Below are 15,278 nucleotides of genomic sequence, written 5' to 3'. Positions count from 1 at the left end.
GCGGCGACCCGCTCATGAATATTAATAGAATATTTACATGCGGCCGCCCTTTTTTCCCCGCCCCGCTCGCTGATTGGCTGCCCCCCCTCCCCGCCGCTCCGCAGCCAGTCCCGCCCCTCCCTCCGCTCTCACCGCCCCTCCCTCCGCGCCGCCGTCGCAACCGAACGTGGCGGCTGCAGCCGGCCCCGCCCCCCCGCCGTGACGCCCCCCCCACATCCGCGTGCCCCGCGGCGCCAGCGCCCATTGGTGGGTGGAGCTGCCAGTCAGGGTGGCGGGGCGGGGTCGGCGGTGCCCGCGCCCGGCCGGGGCTGGGCAGCAGGGTGCGTTGCGCGGCGGCGCTGGTGTCTGAGGCGGCGGCTCCGCTCCTCCGCCCCTCGGTGCCCCGGCCCCGCCGAGACCGGTGAGGAGCCGCCCGCGCCGCGGGGACTGAGGGGGGGGGGGGGCGGCCTCCGGCGAGCGGGCTGGGACGGGCCGGTGCAGGCCGCGGCTTGGTGGAGCCCCCGGCCTGGCCTGGCCCTGCCCTGCCCGGGGCCCCTCGCGGCCCGTTGCGGCCCGGGCGGCGGGGCCTGAGGGTGGGCCCTGGTGGGGCTGGGCGAGGGGCGACTGGGGCGGCTCGGGGAAGGTCGTGAGGGGACCCCGAGCAAAGGGAGAGGGGCGGTGGGGATGGGGATGGGGGGGGGGTGTCCTGGGTCTGCAGGTGAAGGAGGTGGGGGTGAGGGGGGGGCCCAGGGCAGGGGCTGGCGGCTGAAGGGGGGCTGGGGTCGGAGGTGGTAGGGTGAGGGGGCTGTGGGGGTGCTGGGGCCTTGAGGGTTTGGGGCTGGTGGTGAGGGGTGCCTGGGCAGGTGGAGGGGGGTGCTGGGGGCCGGGGAGGGGCTGAGGCTGGAGGTGGAGGGATTGTGAGGTCCTGGGGGTGCTGGGGGTCCTGTGGGGTACGAGGGGTGAGTTGGGCTGGAGTGGGGGGGTTAGGGGGGTGCTGGGGTCCCGGGGTACAGGGCTGGGAGGAGGGGAACCCCTGGGCAGGTCAGAGTGGGGGGAGGCTGGGGGCAGGGGGGTGAGCTGGGGTGGGGGTTAAGATGCACTTGGGGGGGGCAAGGAGGACCCTGGGGGTGCTGGAGCTTGTGGTAGAGGGGTGAAGGACAGGGATGAGCAGCTGAGAGGGTTTTGGATGGGGATCACGGAGTGCTGGTGGGTCGGGGGCTGTCATTTCTCCATGAGGATCAGCGCGAGGAGGGGACCCGGGGGTGTGTTTGGGGGTGGATGCAGAGAGGGGCTGTGCTGGGTGGTGGGGGGCCCCGAGGTCTTTGGGTGAGCCGCAGCGGGAGGGTGTTGGGTGGAAGGGGCTGTCGTGACGGAGGTGGGGGGCAGTGGGGTGTGTGGCTGGAGCTGGGGTGATGAGGGGGGTCTTGGGCTTTTGGATGGATGAGGCCAGAGGGGGCAGTTGGGATCGATGGGACGCACAGTTCAGCGTGATCTCGCTTTGGAAGTTGGCTGACTTAACAGGGAATGGGTCTAGACCCTCTTGGGGTATAAAAGGTTAGGAAGCTTGTCAGAAGGGCTAATATCACATAATCTACTTATTTTTTTCTGTGCATGAGTTAACAGTGGGTTGGTGTAGAGAGGTTGCGGAGAGAAGGGGAAAATAGCTGGAGGAGTTGATGGCTGGTGAGGGACAGTAATGGTAGCCTGCCTGTTCTGGGCAGTACTTTGGAGGCATTAGTGAATTGTAGTGCACGGGTTATATAAAGGAGGGGTTGCTGCAGTATCTGGATTTTCTGTATTATTGAGGTAGAGCGGAGAAGAGATAAGTGGGCGCCGCAGACAAAGAGAGAAATCTATCTCCTTCTCCTCATTTCCAAATAGAAGTGTGGATTGAAAAGGCGGGTGTCCTTTAGGAGGTTAAGGGAAGCGTGTGCTGGGTAGGTAGCAGGGACTGGAAGGTGTCGCGGTGCCCGGTTTTGGGAGCTGGAGCCGGGTACCTGATCTCTCTGCAGCTCGTTTTCCTCAGCAGTGCTGGAGCAGGTGAATGGGATTTACCTCTGTACTGGGCCACTGCCATCAGGTGTGGCTTTAAATAAAACCCAGATGGACTGGGATAGAGATTCTGCTCTAAGATACATTCTCTGTTGCTGCTTGTAAATGAGGCAAGAGGTTATTGTGGCTTTTAAGGTGCTGAATTCTCTTTAATGGGTTTTGGGTTTTTTTGGGGAAAACTTGACAACCTTCATGTTTGTTTATAGCTGTGGGCTTCTTGTAAAACTGACCCGGACAACTACAACTGTGGTGATTACTACCAGGAGAAAAACTGGCTTGTGGTAGACCACAGAAGTCAGTAACTTGATATTTAGTCTGAGTCTGTAAGTAAACTTGAGGCCTTTTAGGTAATTGCTTGGTTTTCTTAACGTACTGCTTTTCAGAGACTACTTGCTTCTCAGGCACGTAGTACTGAAGTCAGACCTTCATCCCTCGGAGGTTTTGGGTGTCTTTACCTTTTCTGCCGTGTGGGACATCCCGTTGTGTGCAGCAGATGAGCAGATCGCCGCAGGTTTAGGTTCCAAGTCAGCTGCGTGGTCATAAAGCAAACGCACGGGAGCTCTGTGACTACGTAGCACCATTTATCATATTCTGGTTGTAGCCAGTATTGGGGAAAATGCACCAAAAAAGCTGGATCAATATGTTTAAATAGAGCTTATTGTCTGAGAGGTTTTCTTCTGCCATCTGTAGCTGTGAAACAAATGGAAATAGCTCTTTTGTGTGGCTGGAGTATTGTTGTGGATTTTAATGATTTACACAGGAGGCACATTTCAACGTACCTACCAGTTTTTCTTCTGTATCCACCTTATCCCTGGATATAGTATTTAACTGGTGTTACTCGAGGTAATTAATGCTTTTTGACATCTGGAGTTATCTTAGGAAGGCATTATCCCTGTTTGAAGGGAGGGGAACGGCACCACACCGGGAGATTTGACTTCTCCTGGTTCAAAGGGGCAAGAAGAATAATTCAGTGGCCGGGAGAGGAGCGTGTGACTCGGGAGCCGTAGGTTTGTCCTCTGCTCATCGCACTTCCCCTGCGGCCGGCCCAACTTCTGCCTTCCTGCCTTATTTCCTTATCTGCGAAATGGAGATAACTGCTCTGCCCTACCTCGTGCGCTGGGAGGTTGTCGTGCCCTGAAGTTCGTTAGTGTAACGAGGCGAGTGCCTGGTCCTGTGGTCCTGCTGCTCGTCCCTGGATGTGGCTCCAGAGGAACCAGACACTCTGCCCCTCAGAAAACACAGATTTTCATCGCTGGTGACCCCCATTCTCCTCTTGCTCGTGTGCGAGTAAGGCAGTAGAAGTTGTCGGTGACGGGGAAGCGTGGCTCTCCCTGCCAGAAGTCGTCGCAGCGGTTAGTCTGCGGAGCCGTGGGGCTGGCCAAGTGCCAGCGCCTAACTAATTGCTCTTAGAAAGGTCTGTTTTGTGTAGGGCTTGAAGTAGCCGCTTGTCCACTTGCCAGGGCTGGGGGAAGTTTTCTTTGACGTCTTTGGGAGGAGGTGGCGAACGGCAGAACTCGAGTTGTCACTAAAAAGAAAAAAAAAAAAATCACCTTCTTGCCCTTTTGGCTGTGAAGATTAGCTCGGTTGGAAAGGTGGGATAGTTTGGTGGTCTCGGGCGCAGCTCTGAGCTTGGAGGAGGTTACTAGCCCCTCTTCCACACGCTGGGGGTAGCCACGGAGGTGGCGAGAGGGTTGGCAATCCTGCTGGGCTGTAGGAAGGCGGTGGCTGGATGACCCCAAAATGATGGCTGCGTAAAAAGCAGGGGGAAAGTTTGTAATTGTTTGGGGATTCTTGCACGGGGAGGGTAGAGCGAGAGGAAAAAGGGGTTTTTGAAATAGTGCATCTCTCCCCAGGCAGGAGTGGGTACAGTTTGGAGGAGGGTGCCCGCCGTGGCAGCGGCGCTGGGCCGCTCGCGGGGCTGGTAGGTCCGGTGTTGGTTTCCCCACCTTCATGAGAATTGAGATGCAAAAGTCTAACAGTTGAGCTTTGAGGAGGAGAGCTCTCTAGAATTGCTCAAATCATTTTAATGGGCTTAGCCAGAGACCAGACACCTTTCGGTGGGATCCTGTGCATACGGCGAGTTTCAGAATGTCCCAGTTGTAGCAGCTCTGTCTTTTTTGGACAGTGTCTGTCTGTCAGTTCTGCTCTCCCGTTGCCAGATAACGTGATGCACGATCTTTCTCTCTTATGGGTTTCCTCGCTTGATGTGCACAATGTCAGAAAAAATTAAATTGGGAAGGGAACAAAACTAAAAGAAAATGTAAATCCAGTTCCCTCCTGCTGTGTGCTCTGGCCGTCGTCGCAATAAGGACAAAGCGGCAAAGCTGGAGAAAGCTTTTTTTTTTTAAAAAAAATTAATTTGTCTTTGATTTACCCACTTAGTTTGTATTTAAAAATAAATTGCTGGAACTTAGAGAGAACTGGAAGAGCCAGACCTTGCTTTTGGGTACCAGCTGGAAGCATCTGGTTTCGGCGGCCTCGTGCGGGTGTGAGCGCTGGGTGGTTTGCTCCAGACGCCTCTGCTCCGTCCCTGGGCGATAGCTGCAGCCACACAGACCTTGCTGCTGTCACGTCTAAGCGTCCCCTGTTATCATCTGATCGCTTCGCCTTCGTTCTGCTAAAAGGCCCTTTATTAAAATACCAGAACAAATAGGCCGTTGTGCAACACAACCACGTTTTCATTTTAAACGCTATTTCTGAAAGTGAAAGTTGCTCACAACAGTCTCAAGTTTCTCGTACGTAAATTTTCTCTTCCAGCGAACCCATCAGTTTGATAAACACTTTAAAATGTTCTTTGTGTTGCGCAATTGTGCTGACGGCTTTCCTCGGCCTTCCTGCTGCTGCTCCTCCAAAATACCTGAAAGGCCACGAACTAACTTAAAAACCAACTAAAAGTGGTCACGACATCAGGTTTGTTTGAAAAGGCTGAGTACGGTTAATTCTTGCTGCTGGTGGTGTTCAGCGCAGGCAGCTGTTGTGCGAGAGGAGCTGAAGTATGTTTAATCTTTGTTTTAAGGGGCGTAGGAGCTGGATTTTTCCTGGAAATGAGTTACCAATTCAGCTGATGTTTCAAACTGGAACGTGCTTGAAATCTCCAGTAGTTCTAGATCAGGTTTTTGTTAAATGGATGGGTAGGGATTGGCCGTGATGTTTAAAAAAAAAAAAAAAAAAAAAGAGGAAATTCAGGCACACTGTTAATGCTGAGACACAAAACAAGAAATTTAGTGAAGGATTATGCTTTTTCGTAATTTATTCTATGGTTTTTTTCCCCTTCCTTCTAACAGACAAGGAAAAGTTTTGAAGTACTCCAGCCTGTCTTGGTCCTGTATAACTGAAAATGTTTCCAAATGTGCAGTTAAAGATGTATTTTTTTAATGGACTTCTGAGAAGCTGTAAAAGCTGAGAAACATCGGTAACTCCTGCTTTGTTTTAATTTCATTCTACAGAAGGGGGGGGGGGAAGCTAGAAAACAGACCGTGTAAGAGCAATTTTAAAAATACCTCACTCCTAATGTGAACATACGAGTAGCAAAATGGGGTCTGGCCTGCAGCCAGCGTTAGGACTGGGGGCCCGGGGATGGTGGCAGGGCTGGTCCCCGGCCGCTCGGGTGGCAGCGCGGAGGTGACAGCCTCCTCTCATGGCTCCGGGGAGCAGCCAGCAAGTGAGATTGACAGTCTGCTAATGTTCTCCAAAAGCTTTTTTTTTTTATTATTTTTTTCAACTTAGCCCTTTCAGAAAAAATAATTCTATTTTTAAATATATAGAGTAGTTTGGGTTTTTTTGAGCCCTGAAGTCTTTTTGTCCATTTCTGCCTCATCTGCTCTTTGAAAAATGCACAAGCTCTAAATGTTTCTTGTGTGTTTTAACCCTTTGCAGTTTTTCCTCAGATGTTTCTGCTGCAGTTCTGAAACTACAGAAGAATTTCTCTGTGGACATGCTGCAGAAACTGCTTTTAGGAGGTTATTCCTGCTGTAGTCATGGTTATTCTCATTTCCTCCAGTCTAAGGGTAACTTTTTTTTTTTGCTGGCAAAGGATCAGTGTTTATGCTTCAATAAATCATGACGTATCACAGTTTCTCTTTTCAGTTACTTGCTATGAATTATGGTACAAATGTAGTGAATTTAATGTTACTATGCAACTTTTCTGTTGGGAAAAGAAAAAAGGCCTGAGGGGCTCTTCTTTTTTTCCTTTTTTAAAAGAAAGATACTTAGTTAAGGCCAAGAAATAGGACCTTTTTGCTTCTAATTTCAGAATTATGTTGATAAGCATAATCTTAGCAGTGGGTGCTCTTCCAGCCGGGGTGGGGTGGAAGCGTGTGTGCGGTGGCGCTGGGTGTCTGAGCAGACGGCTCCAGGTAACGCGTTTCCAACGATTAAACGGATCCGGCATCATTTTCAAGGAGCATCACACTCATTGTGTCTTGGGCAAAATGTTGGGAAACCCTTTTTCCTGTAACCCACGAGTGTCGTGAGCGTCCACAGTGGCATCCGACGGCCAGCTTGTGTTACGCCAGTGTCAGGCAGGTTTAACCGCAGCTCATCCCATTAAACGTTGTTGTCATTCCCGTCGTTGAATCGTGTGTGGAGGTACACTGTTGATCTTGACCCGTTGGCCTCCATCCTTGTAAGATCCTGACTGGTAAATCTTGAAACAAAAGTGGTGCTGATCATCTGGAAGGAGATAAAATTAGTTTTTGCCAAGTATGTGTTAAAGCTAGTAAATGGAAGTGGAACATGCCTCCTGGTAGCAGCACATTTTCTGCTTAAGTACCGGAACTGTAGCTCAGAAATGGGGAAATAAATATTCAGTAAGTCATATTCTTTACATGAAATTTTGGAAGGTATCGGTTTTAAAAAGCAAGGAAGGATGAAAAGAATGTTCTAAAATAAAGAAATATTATCTAGCAGTTGAGAGTGGGTTGTTGACCAAGAATGGAATGAAGTTTGGAGACGAAACTGTACAAGACTGGAAATTCAAGTGTTGATGGTCTTTAAACTGTATTTTTTCATGTGGTCAGGGAACCACTAAGCTTAATTTTGTTGGTTTGGTTTGTGGGTTTCTTGAGTGTTTGTTGGTTAAGGAGGAACACAGGAAATGTGTAAGTGAAGAGGACCCTTCCCCCGTGCTCTGGTTGCTGTCTGGAGTCGGGTGAAGGTGACTGCAGGTGGCTGGATTAGACGCTGGACAGCACAATGATTTACTGGGGGTTTTGTTACAGGCGGGACCTGGAGCTTGGTGTCAGGTGGATGTGACTAAGAAAAGTTCTGAAAGAGGAATGTAAAAGTACTTGGAGACAAACTAACCTCTCATGTCTTTCTCTTCCCGTTTATAACCCTGTGCTGCTTTGCCTACAAAGGGTTTCCAGAACCATCTGTTTTCCAGAGTCTGGGTGTCTGTCCGTCAGGAGACCTGTAGGCGCTGTCGGTTTGGATCGGGTGTGCTCGGTGAGAGGTGGGACTGCGCAGCGTGCCAGGCTTTCGGGGAACAAACCCATGATTGGGACATACTCGGGAGACCTTCAGGCACAGCAGTGTGCGCGCCGGTACCTTTTTCTCTCCCGAGTTTCTCCTGCAGCCTGCTTTACTAAGTTGGGTTTGGCTCCCAGCGCTCCAGTAGCCATCTGAAAGAGCTGCTTCAGGCTGTACTGTGCGTTCCCTGCTCCTCTGAACGAACTCGCGTTCCCTGGTGTCGGGAAGCGAGCGGTGGGAAGCGCGTCCCCAGGAAGAGCTGCGGGAGCAGCGGGTGGGTTTCTCCAGTTGTGGTGAGTCCGTGGTCGGTTCTGCGCGTGTTAAAGCGTAAATCCCACCCTGCGCTCTGAAGGGGCTTACTGCAAATATCTTTTCTGGGAAAGGCAACAAAATCCCGTGTTTTCTGCTGATGTACGCTGCAGAGGTGCAACGCCAGATTCATTTGTCAGCGCTCAGATCTGCGGCGCTACGGTCCCTTGTAGAAACTCGTCGAGCGCAGAGCGTTTCCTTTAAAGTCTGATCTATTAGCGCGTGTGATAAATAGCAGATTCACTTCGTAAAGATGCCAACAGAAATATGCAGCTTTTTTAACATAGGGCACTGGGGTGAAAAAAAGGATTTCACATTTGTTAGCGTAGATATAACAGGAGCAGTTGCAAGTGACAGCAGTGGCTCTGCGCTCGCAGCATACCAATGCAGATGGAACTGGTTGGTTGCCAGATATTAGTCATGGCGCACACCTACTTTGGAAGAGTAGCCTGTGGGTTTAGAGAAGTAATTATTTTCTAACAGCCCTGTGGGGCACAAGCAATTCAGCTTATGGAGGACAAGGAAGGGCTTGCTCCAGAACGTTAGTTAAAAAATTGTGTGCATATGAGCTGCAGCTGGTGACGACTTGACTAGAATTTAATTTGTCTGGGCATTGTTCATTACAGGCATCGTGGAGGACACAAGCTTCTGAAGGCTGAAACAATTGCTGACCTGCTACAGCTTTTGTGGCTAATTGCAGTGGAAGTGGGATCACGAGAGCCGTGGTGGGCAGCCTTTCAGCTGAAGAAGCTGAGCTGCTCTGATTTCAGACCTTCTGGTAGATCGTCCCCCTCAGCCCTTCATCTTGCAGCACTGGCTGCTTGTAGCAATTAGCGGCTCTCTGTGTTAGGGACCTGAGCGAGAGCGGCTCCGGCTGAACTGCAGCGCTTGCACGGGTCAATATTAAGCTTTTAAGAAGTCAGCGCTTCTGACTGATCACAAAATTCTTCTTTCTCTGATTGCTAATTAGATGGTTAACATTCTTTGCCTTATTATCCCACCCTCAGCTTTTCTTTCTGGGGATCTGGGTTGACACTTTCTACAGGCTCCCGAGGCGCAGTTAACTCTTACAATTCTTTAGTCTAAAACCAACCTGCTCTTTTGGAGCATGTTTGTGAAAGGTATTTGTGGTGCGTTTGTGTGAAAAACAAAATGATATGCTCTAGATTTAACACTTTTGTTAGGAGTACATATGGTATTGACTCCATGTTACGTCACTTTTTCTCTTTCTTTCTGGTTTATGGATATTTCTGGGGATAGTTCCAGGGTAGACTGGCTGTGGCTGTGACTTCGGAAGGACGACGTTGCTGGTCTGTTGCCAGAAGGCAAAGTTCTTGTCAGGATAGAGGGAATAGATGCTTTCCTGCTTGTGGTGAAGAATATCTTTGCGATAGCCTGGGTAAGACTATTTTGCCCATTCCAGCAGGACAGGAAGTGGGTTACAGGGCAGTGACTAATTTCGTTTTAATCGTCTCAGCATCCCCATGGGTTATGTGTAAGAAAATCCCATTAATGCAGGGAGACCCTGGCTTCGCTGGGGAGGGTTCTTCACCTTCTTGCAAAACTTCTTAAAAATCCATGATGATTTTTTTTTTTTTAAAAAGTGTGAAAAATGCTGTTCTTGTGTTATCTGGAAATAGTTCTCACCTTTGAATAATACTGTTCGGCAGCGCTGGAGAGGCACAGCGCTCAAAATAGCAGCAGCTGCCATAGGCCGGGATGGAGCGGAGTCGAGCGGGTTGTGTTGTCAGTCATGGGAACATAAATCCAATTCCACCTGCAGATGAGCATTCCCGAAATAGAAGAGGGTTGTCAACTAACAGAGGAGATGTATTGTGTGCATCTCTTTGGTGCGCTGTTACTGCGCTCCCTTCGTACTGCATTAAGAAAAAAAAAAATAAATTAAAAGTCGCTGTGGTTTAGCTGTAGCTGGAGAGAGTAACCACTTCCTACTCTCTTCAGTAAATAACAGCTGGGAGAGGTTGTTTGGCTAATAACTGTGTACGCTGTTGTTTTGTAGGTAAAATACAATCTGTCTGCAGGCAAACCACCCTGATTAAAAAGTGTGCTGCTCCCTAATTTTCGGAGGAAAGTTCTGCTAGCCTGGGGAAGATGCGAAAGTCTCCGGGGTGCGGAAGAGCGCTTGGGGAAGGTTGGTGGAGGGGCAGGAAATCTTGTTTGAGGCTTAACAAAGCGAACTGCTAGTGGTGTAGGAAATTCGTTAACACCCTGAGCTGAGGGAGGGGCCGCAGGCTGGCAGGAGGGTTGCCGCCGCTGGAGGTGATAAAGTTCAGCGCCTTTCTGAATTTTTAGCCGTGAGGATCCTGGTGAGTGCTCCTGAGGCATTTCGGGTTCAAAGTTCTCCCGTGCGCAGGCGTTTTTCCTGTAGTTTGAGAAGCCAAAGAGTCCTTGGTGCCACTGGTTTGCTTCTAAGAACTTCCTGAATCTGCTAGCTTTCTGCATTTAACTCTTTTTCCTTGATTTAATCATGTCATCCTTGACTGTTGTCCCCGGCACAAATAAAGCCTTTCTCCTTCATATTTTCCATGTGCAGACTGCTGTGATACGCTGTAATTATGGGTTCAAATTCCTGTGGGGACTGATTGTCTCGAGCTAACCCGAGTGCTAGTGCCCGTGGGTCGGGTTTTGGACTGCCTGGCAGAGCAATGCGGCTGGCTTCTCTTGAGAAGTTGAATTTTTTTAAGTGCATACAAGGTAAAAATTAATCAAATGCAGTATTTTTTTTTTTTTAATTAGTGCAAAAGGGCTCTGTGTTGGCTCTGTTTCTCTCCATTTTTCTCTTGCTGGCTGCTTGCTGTGAATGGTATTGCACTGGAAATTCCCATTCCTTCAAACCCAAGAAATGAGGGACCTGCTGGCTTAACCTGTAGCCTTATGCTAATTAAAAATAAAATATAATGGCTGGGTGGGAAGAAGGATGGTCTTGGACACTTTCCACTTAATCCTATAACAGTATTTGAGAGGCTTTTGTCCACATCTTCTGTGTTTCTTCTGCTTATTGTTGGTTGATACTTGAGCTCGCTTGCAGGTTGCATCTGATCAGGAATTTTTCTTCTTCCAAGTGCTGGTAGCGCTGGGCAATCATAAATTGTGGAATTCCTGCGACGGCGTTGCACCGCGCGCAGCCGGCTCCCGAGGACCCTGCGTACCTGCGTGGTTCTGGCTTCGTGTGCAGAGGCAGAGCAGCAGTGATGCTGTCCCTGGGACAACAGACTTCAGGAACTTCCCAAGGCTCTGATTGGAGATTTTTAGGAGCGTCAACAGGATTATGAGGCAGTGGAGATTTTTTTTCAACACCAGATTAGTAGGGAAGCAAACTACTGCTTCTTAAGAAGCTTTCGATAAAAGATACCAAAAAAGGGCAAAGTATTATTTGGATGCTGCTTTCTAAATATGTTTTTTTAAAAAGGCTTATTTCTGTGATGCTCTCAAGCACAGCAAAGCTTTGTTATGCGAGTAGTTTTTCTGTAACTACAGGGCCTGGAGATGAAGAACACATGCTAAACGGCTCTGTTAAAAACCAACAAACATACATTTTGTTTTGTGGTGCCGTCTCATAACACTAAGTAATTTTTCTTAAATATTTCAGAGTGTGAAGCTGTGTGTTGAAAGCATTGTTGTTCTGGTCCCCACTGCTGCGGCTCAGCTGGGCAGGGATGGGGCTGTGCCGTGTCGCGTGGGCTTTTGTCCTTGCGTTGGTGGAAAGGCAGCGAGTCCTGCGGGGCTCTGCAGGGCGATGTGGGATCTGCGGGGGCATCTTCTGGCAGAGGGCACCACGCTTCAGCTGGGTGCAGGGCCTGGGGTTGCTGCGTGATGGGCAGAGCGGTGCTTTAGCTTCAGGAAGTGAGGACAGATGTGGTTGCTGGCATGCTGCTGCCTTTTTCATCGAGTCTTTTGGGCCTTTTTTTACACTTAAATTTGTTTAGAACCTGTCTTTGAACACTAGGTCTATTTTAACAGGTTTTTTTTGTGGCGGGAGGTGAAGTGATAAAGGAGCTCAAAAGGAAAGGTTTAGCAGGGATGATGCAGATGGCACTTCTGATGCAGCCTTTCTCCATGCTCATCCGTGGAATCTACGTATCTCTGGCAGCAAAGAAAAAGAATAATTTATATCAACTTAAAACGGTCTGGCTTAGTTCTGTTTTATTTCACGTGTTAATCTCAGGCTCCAGCAGCAGCAACCTCCCCTGTGCTCGCCTACAGCTGCAGCTTCAGAGGCTTGCTCGGGAGGGGGCTCGAGGCAGACACCCCTCCTGGACGGAGGCGCCTGGAAGGCGGGTCTGGGACCCTCGTGCCTGTTGGGCAGCTGCGGGGTTTTGCTTTCAGCGGTTGTCTCTGGATTTTTAGCCCAGAGAGTTGAGTTGATAGGAAAGGGAACAAATACATGGGCTGCTAGATATTGATGCCTCGTGGGCTGGACTGGAGTGAGTCTAGCGGGTGTCTTAATGCAGCAGATTTCTTGGAAGCGTAAGAGGACTTGACGTTCTGCGTGTCGTCTTAGCGGTGCCCGTGTCTGTCTGACAGCCGGGTTGGAGCTGTGGTAGCTGATGATGCTCCGAAGCTGCAGGCAGGAGACCGGTGCTGGTGCACGGCTGGGTGGTGGCCGTGCCTGGAGCCTGCCCGTCCCCGGCCGGGCGTGTAGCACGGGATGTCTGGCACCTCTTCCCCGGGGCTGATGTGCCACGCAGGCAGCGGATGGTTCATGTGCCTCCGTTTCTATCTCAGGCTCTTACAGGACTCCCAAGCATGCTGCTTCATCACAGAATAGGGTCCTGCGGGTGCCCGCTGGGGTTGGTTTGCCCTCCCAACCTTACCAGGCAAGTAACGGGGCCGATACGCTTTAAGTTTGCACCTTTCAGACTACGTAAGTCTGCAGTCTTTGTGGCAAGCAGGCTCACAGCGCTGCCACTGCTGCTGCTCCTCGTCTTTAATGGCAGCGGCAGCAGCTTAAAATGCCCCAACGTGTGTGATCTTGCTGCCTTCAGCACGGTGGAGCGAATGCTCTCGCTCTTTGGATGGAGGTCTGAAGAACAACTAGATGACACTTTCTAATTCTAATTTATATTGTTTCCTGTGAAGCTGTCCCCTCTGCAGGGGAAACACGGTAGAGCCATAACAGGAACAAGCAAACATCCCGCGCTTCCTGGCGACTGTAATGACTCTGCGGACTTGAAATGCGTCCTGGCTTTAGTCTATCACTAGCTGACTTTTATCTAGGGTGTTTTTTACTGTTAATGATTAGACATTAAACGGTTCCCTCTAGAAACAAGCTCTGCAGCTACTTGCCCTGGCAGAGCTTGCGTCTGTTTTAGTGCTGTTGCCATGAAAACAGGCCAAGCACCAGCAGCAGCCCAGTTATTGCCCTGTGGCCCCTTGCAGCACCAGCCGTAGTTACCCGATTGTTTTAATCCCACCTTAAAGGAAAGCCAAGCTTGCAAAGGCTTTACCTGAAATAACAACATTCATACTCTCTGTTCCCTTTGTGCTTTCTTCCATTAAATGTTCTAGCATGGATTGGATGTTTTCTTTCTAATAGCTAGAGAGGGTTTCATCTAGGGTCAAGCCTTGGAGGGCTCTCGGTAGCTTTCTGTTCGGGGGGTTGGCTGGCTGTTGGAAATGCTGAGGTGACTGCCTGTCACCATGAATTAAATACTGAAGTCGCATCTGGAGCTTCGGACACAGTGCAATGCAAACAGAAATGTGACTGGGATGTTTACCCTTAAGTCAATGACAAATCTTGCCTGACGTCAGTGCAGCCAGGGCTTTATCAGAGATGTTTCCAAAGGTAGAAATTAAATATTGTGAAGGTTCCTGAAGAAGGGTTGATTAGTAAACTGCAGGGCTGTAAGTGGGTCCTGGGCACATGCCCACCCCAAGTTCTGGTTTTTATGTTGTGTCAAAAAAACCCAACAGCAAAAACACCCCCCACCCCTCCCCAAAAACCTGTTGAGGTCTAAACCTTGTTGGGCTGCGTGTGTGTGCAGGTAGCGCGACGGCTGCAGCTGCAGTGAGGACGTGGGGGAGGCGCTGGGATCTTTGCACAGCTACTTTTGTGTCCTGTCACTGTCACTTAAACACCGCCCAGCAGGGCATATGGGGCCCAGAGCTCCTTAGGTCCAGCTTGGTAAACCCATACCTAGGATTTCCTCCGTTTCCTTCTGGTTCTTGCATGATGGGTCCAGATTCCACATTTTCTTTTGCAGATTTCATTATCTGCTGCTTGACAAAGGAATATAATGCAGCAATTTTCCCAACCTAAATAGTGATTCTGAATGACTGTATTTCCAGCTCCCCTGTAACTTGTACTTAATTTAAGTGTGTGGGCTTTTTAATTTGATCGTTGTGGGGAGGAACAAAAAATGAACTGCGGCAGATATGCCTTCCTCTTCCCTTTCTTTAGTTAAATCTGTCTTTGTCATTCTTTTTGACTTCCATGAGTTGCTCAGGCTATTTTTCTCTAGTTTCTTTTGTTGTAGCTTCTATATCGCAGTCTTACATCTTTAGAAATATATAATGCATGTATGTGACTGCTTCCTTGCCTTCACAGCATCATTGTTGTCAGCATATGACAAATAACGTGTGATTGATGGCTGACTAAGCATTCTGAATATTTCTGCATTCTTTGTGTGCCTAATGATATTTTTTTCTTGTGCATAGGGAGGCTTGCGTGGATGGCATCTCCTGTGCTGATGGAGCCATCTTCAGACTCAGCTCTGAAACTGCACTGAGCGCAGACAGGTGCTCTGCCTCGGTGGCAGGAGTCAGCCTGAAAGCTGGCCGGCCGTCAGCGTCACTGAGTCCATGTGACATGGCCCTCATACCTGTGGGGTGACTTGAAATAGTTCTGTAATAGCCAAGTCTAGGCTGGTTTCAAGCAGGGAGAAAATAGTGCCTGTGTCTGTCAGTGTAAAAGGGGTCTTTGTAGCCATATGGCTACTATGTCTGCCTTCATTACATGAAAAAAAAAAATAAAAGGTGTGAGGTGCTTCCGCTGGCTGGATCAAAGCCTGACGTTCAGAGTAACAGGCATTCCCTGCAGGAACGTTTTAGTTGCTGAAACCTCCCTCCGTTTCCTTTTTTAGGAGAGCTGTCCTTTTTCAGGCCAGAGAGCGCATCTGCCTTTGTGCTGAAGAAGCTGCTGTGAACACCCTCCGAGCAGGTATGTTTACGCAGCAGTGCACCCCAAAGCCGCCCAAACCATCTCTCCTGCCTCACAGTTAATTTTTCCCCATCTTTGTATCCTTGGCTCCCCAAAGCAGGGATATCTTACCAGGCAAGTAGTGTGAGTTTGACCAAGGTAAGTGTCTAGAATTGCCCCGAGGTCACGCCGAAAGCCACCGTTGGCTGTAAGCTGGAATGGTTCTTCTGAATTACGTTGCTTACAGGTGATGACCATTACATATCCCAGCATCACCCTCTTTAGATGTTATAACACTCTCCAGGGTAGA

At 49.7% G+C, this 15,278-nt stretch overlaps 1 protein-coding gene across 6 annotated transcripts in view; it reads left to right on the top strand.

Annotated features, from left to right (window-relative positions):
* Positions 1-275: 275 nt before the first annotated feature.
* Positions 276-15,278, top strand: part of GNG7 (G protein subunit gamma 7) — a 77,493-nt gene continuing 62,490 nt past the window's right edge. Inside the window, exons 1-3 of one of the 6 annotated variants that reach the window (XM_074851975.1) lie at positions 340-400; positions 5,316-5,443; positions 14,913-14,989. The gene's annotated coding sequence lies outside the window, so the exon portion shown is untranslated. Of the gene's footprint in view, positions 401-5,315; positions 5,444-14,912; positions 14,990-15,278 lie in introns of all 6 variants that reach the window. The other 5 variants (XM_074851972.1, XM_074851971.1, XM_074851970.1 and 2 more) reach the window with 5 other exon arrangements.

This window comes from Strix uralensis, chromosome 27 (assembly GCF_047716275.1).
Source record: "Strix uralensis isolate ZFMK-TIS-50842 chromosome 27, bStrUra1, whole genome shotgun sequence".
Taxonomy (NCBI): domain Eukaryota; kingdom Metazoa; phylum Chordata; class Aves; order Strigiformes; family Strigidae; genus Strix; species Strix uralensis.
This window is presented reverse-complemented; position numbering and strand designations above follow the sequence as displayed.